This window comes from Salvelinus namaycush, chromosome 7, assembly GCF_016432855.1.
Source record: "Salvelinus namaycush isolate Seneca chromosome 7, SaNama_1.0, whole genome shotgun sequence".
NCBI lineage: Eukaryota > Metazoa > Chordata > Actinopteri > Salmoniformes > Salmonidae > Salvelinus > Salvelinus namaycush.
Window position 1 is genome coordinate 37,407,785 of NC_052313.1, and position 5,386 is coordinate 37,413,170.

The 5,386-nt window shown below is 42.1% G+C and overlaps 1 pseudogene; it reads left to right on the forward strand.

The window, feature by feature from the left end:
- Window positions 1-309: 309 nt before the first annotated feature.
- Window positions 310-2,099, forward strand: LOC120050442 (annotated as a pseudogene).
- Window positions 2,100-5,386: the final 3,287 nt, after the last annotated feature.

Sequence of the window (5,386 nt, forward strand, 5' to 3'; positions counted from 1 at the left end):
AAGGTCACAAGACATGCAGCTGAACAAATACAATAGCTACATACATGCAAATATAAAGGGAAACCCCTCTTTGGTTTGGTGGACTACATTAACATTTTACTATCAAAGCTCAGTTATTTGATTGATGTTCCTGCATGCTCGTTGGCCAGATACTACTTTAAAACGTCCAGCAGTCTTTCGCACAAGTTTCCCCTGTCGTCATTTTCTGAGTGAACTTTGATCATTGAGCAAGCTGTGTCACAGCTTCATTGATATATCTGTTCATGTAGGAATGAGTCATATGCCTTTTATTCTGCGGTGGATGCTACATGGGTAGAAGTTGCTCACGGTTTGGTAATCCTATGCATTCCTTCGCTTTAGACCTACACATGTTCTATGCATGTCAAAGGCCACCTGTCAGACTGGAACAGTAGTGATGCTTAATTGCTTTGACAATTTTATCAAATACGTTTTTATTGAAAGTCAATTGCACTTTTGAGATAGTGTAGCCTGTTCGGATGTCTAGAAGGAGAATGAAAATAACAATGCCTGAAATGAGGCCTGACGTGAAACTGGTTATATTGGGGGACATGAACGTTGGGAAGACCTCTCTGTTACACAGGTACATGGATAAAAAGTTAAATGATGCCATTAGTACCGTCGGCGGTGCGTTCTACTTAAGCAGTGGGGACCCTACAACATATCGCTTTGGGACACCGCAGGTAGGTATTTTTTATGATAAAATATATTGTATAGCACATGGGGAAAGTGCAATGTCAATTTATACTTTTATTTTGCATTTTTAAATGCACAGACAGACTAATTTAAATTATTTAGGCTATACTCATCAAGAGTAATTGGTTGACAGAACCAAGAATCAATATGTATTTTCCAAATTCACAGTAGGGTTTCAAGAATCTTTTTCAAATTTGTATTTCATGTCTAATTTTGGGGGGATTTGTTTACAGTGGGGCAATTCATGGGCGGGGGAAGTGCTTGACACAGTAGTTAGGCCTACTTTCCATACAGAGCTCAACTGAAGATAACCTCTTGTCTTGAGTGACTGGGTTTTTCCATTCAATACAGAAATCAGTAGCTTTTGTGTGTGGAATACCCAAAGCATATAGTAAAAGTTGATCTGTCTGCCCATGTGTATATCTCTGTTGGTTTATGTTTGTTCTTGCTGTATAGTAGAGCGACCCTGCGTTCATAAACACATATATTGACTCCCACAAGGCGGAGAGGTTTCTTGGAGCAGTTGTTAGCGTGCTGGTCTTTTGACCAGAAGGCTGAGGGTTCGCAGACCACCTTGGACAAGCTCCCTCTCCCTTCTTGTTTCATTACACTATGTAACCATCTAAACATGCTCAATGTTTCACTTCTAGGTCTGGAGCAGTTCCACAGGCTCGGCCCCATGTACTGCCGGGGCGCGTCCGCTGTCATCCTCACCTACGACGTGACCAACTGGCAGAGCCTGGTCGAGCTTGAGGAGCGCTTCCTGTCTCTCACCGACACGGCCAATCACGACTGCAACAAGGCTAACTTTACTGACCCCCTGTCCACATACCGCACTATGCCTGCCACCTCACCCCTCCAGCTTCCGCTACTACGGGCTCCCCTGTGGCCAACCGAGAGGTTCGAAAGGAGGAAGCCATGGCGCTCTACCAGCGTGCTGGATGAGCGTTTGAGCCCGCCTGCAGAGAGGATGTGCTTTGAGACGAGCGCCTAGACGGGTGCCAACGTGGATGCGTTGTTCGAGGCGCTGTCCAACATGGTGCTGCCGTCCATCCTGAGGATGAGGTCGGAGAGCGAGGCCGCACTCACCATAGACCTGGAGGACGAGAGGCCGGTGTCCAGCAAGCAAACCAAGGGGGGCTGCTGCTGAATGGAGTTGAGTGAAGTTGCCCCAAGATGCTGATCTTGGGTCTATTTTGCATTTTCCCCACAAATGAGTAAGGTTAGGATTGGGGGAGGGGAAGCTGATCCTAGATCTGTACCTTGGGGAAAGTTTACCCCAGAGCCTGCTGAAGATGACAAGGAAAGCCATCTTGGGGAGAATCTCAATTGTATTCTCCTCACCTCCTCTCGCCTAGTATTCTTCTCATAACCCATTGGATGAGAAAGCCAGAGGTCCCTTCCCTCTGACCATCTCCAATAGGTTTTGAGATGGAGAGAGGATGCGAGGAGTACGCAGTTGAGAATCTCCCCTGGAGTTGGGGGTTGGTTTTCACAGACACACGTACATACACCCACGTAGTTTCTACTTTAATACAGAGGGATTCCTCATCAAGTGAGCTCAACTGTTCAGCAGGGCCGGATTACTGAACAGGCACTGTAGGCACGCGCCTTGGGCCCCTAACCCATATTTTTGTTGCATATGATACCAAAATGTGTAGAATTGTAGGAAATTAGCTTTAGAACGGCAAAGTTATCTTAACCTCATGGCAAAATGTGAACAAAATTAGATGCGCTATAAAATATCAACCCCCAAAAATCTGCCCAATGGCAAAAAGTGTAGAATTGTAGGAAATTGGCTTTAAAACTGTGTATGTCAAAATTTGCTCTTGTCCTCATGACACAGTGCTTAGAATAGCATTAGAAAACTTCAAATGTTTCTCTCTGCACCATGGAAGAATGTGCTAATTCAGTAAGTAAGTCCGGTAGTCCGGCACTGCTGTTCAGATTTCTAGATTTATTTTATAGTCTCACACAACGGAAATCACGTTTTTTACTGTTTTTTAGTCAATTCTGATCTTGGGTAATTTTTGGACTGAGTTGCACAAACATGTCACTTGTCTGAGCTGTTTGACCTAGATAGAAAAATGCAGTTTCCTTTGATTTGTGGCATTTGCAGTTTTCAGACACTTTTTTTTCTTTATCTTTGTTTACAATCTGCCTAAATTAAACCCATTCTACCTCAATAATGGTTATTGAATTTCAGCTTTCTGTGAATAACATGGTTTTTAATTTTTGAAGGCGTCATGTGTTTATTCAACATATGGTGTAGAATGCTACCACAAGGGGGTAGTGTAGGGACTGTTTTTAGAGAGCTTTCATTGAATTGGAGGACTAAGAATATGGCCAAAGAACCAAAATATCCTCTTTACCCCCAAGACATTCTGTTGCCACCTTGACCTAGAAATAGAACAGAATTGATGTACTGGTGATACCGAGTCCCTGATGAGATTTCAAACTACTGTCCTTCATTTAAACAACATTTTGACACATACGCTACTCAAAAATGATCTTAGAACATTTTGATTCTCTGGGAAATTAGAACAGAAACATTTTGATATGTTCAGAATAACAACTAGGGCTGAGTGACTTGTTATTGGGGCCACTTTACTCACCTGTCAGTGTGTTCTAGTAAGAGGTGTTCTAGTAAGAAGTTTACGTGGCCGTGTCTGTCTAGAACTGTGCCATGGATATGATGGTGTTTGTTTCAGTGTCTTGAGCCGGTTAAACTAAGCTCCCTACCTGACGGACTGGGACCAGAAATATATATATACACACACACACACACAACCGTTAAAAAGTTTGGAGTCACTTACTAATGTCCTTGTTTTTGAAAGAAAAGCACATTTTTTGTCCATTTAAAATAACATCAAATTGATCAGAAATACAGTGTAGACATTGTTAATGTTGTAAATCACTATTGTTGCTGGAAACGGCAGATTTTTTTATGGAATATCTACATAGGCGTACAGAGGCCCATTATCAACAACCATCACTCCTGTGTTCCAATGGCACGTTGTGTTAGCTAATCCAAGTTTATCATTTTAAAAGGCTAATTGATCATTAGAAAAAGCTTTTGCAATTATGTTAGCACAGCTGAAAACTGTTGCTCTGATTAAAGAAGCAATAAAACTGGCCTTCTTTAGACTAGTTGAGTATCTGGAGCATCAGCATTTGTGGGTTCGATTACAGGCTTTAAATGGCCAGAAAGAAATAACTTTCTTCTGAAACTCGTCAGTCTATTCTTGTTCTGAGAAATTAAGGCTATTCCATGTGAGAAATTGACAAGAAACTGAAGATCTCGTACAAAGCTGTGTTCTACTCCCTTCACAGAACAGCGCAAACTGGCTTTAACCAGAATAGAAAGAGGAGTGGGAGGCCCCGGTGCACAACTGAGCAAGAGGACAAGTACATTAGAGTGTCTAGTTTGAGAAACAGATGCCTCACAAGTCCTCAACTGGTAGCTTCATTAAATAGTACCCGCAAAACACCAGTCTCCACTTCAACAGTGAAGAGGTGACTCCGGGATGCTGGCCTTCTAGGCAGTTGCAAAGAAAAAGCCATATCTCAGACTGGCCAATAAAAAGAAAAGATTAAGATGGGAAAAAGAACACAGACACTGGACAGAGGAAGATTGGAAAAAAGTGTTATGGACAGACGAATCTAAGTTTGAGGTGTTCAGATCACAAAGAAGAACATTCGTGAGACACAGAAAAGATGCTGGAGGAGTGCTTGACGCCATCTGTCAAGCATGTTGGGAGGCAGTGTGATGGTCTGAGTGTGCTTTGGTGGTGAGATTTGGGAGATTTGTACAGGGTAAAAGGGATCTTGAAGAAGGAAGGCTATCACTCCATTTTGCAATGCCACGCCATTCCCTGTTGACGGCGCTTAATTGGAGTCAATTTCTTCCTACAACAGGACAATGACCCAAAGCACAGCTCCAAACTATGCAAGAACTATTTAGGGAAGAAGCAGTCAGCTGCTATTTTGTCTATAATGGAGTGGCCAGCACAGTCACCGCATTGCAACCTTATTGAGCTGTTGTGGGAGCAGCTTGACCGTATGGTACGTAAGAAGTGCCCATCAAGCCAATCCAACTTGTGTGAGGTGCTTCAGGAAGCATGGGCTGAAATTAATTAAAATCATTATTTATAACCTTGTCAAGGTCTTGACTATATTTCCTATTCATTTTGAAACTCATTTCATGTATGTTTTCATGGAAAACAAGGACATTTCTAAGTGACCCCAAACTTTTGAACGGTAGTGTGTGTATATATATATATATACACAGTACCAGTCAAAAGTTTGGACACACCTACAAGGGTTTTTCATCACTTTTACTATTTCCTACTTTGTAGAATAAAAGTGAAGACATCAAAACTATGAAATAACTCATATGAAATCATGTAGTAATCAAACAAAGTTAAACAAATCAAAATATATTTTATTTGAGATTCTTGAAAGTACCCACCCACTTCATGACAGCTTTGCACACTCTTGGCATTCTCTCACCCAGCTTCATGAGAAATGCTTTTCCAACAGTCTTGAAGGAGTTCCCACATATGCTGAGCATATGTTTCCCTCCTTTCTTTCACTCTGCACTGCATTCTAACTCATCACAAACCATCTCAATTAGGTTAAGGTTGGGTGATTGTGGAAGCCAGGTCATCTG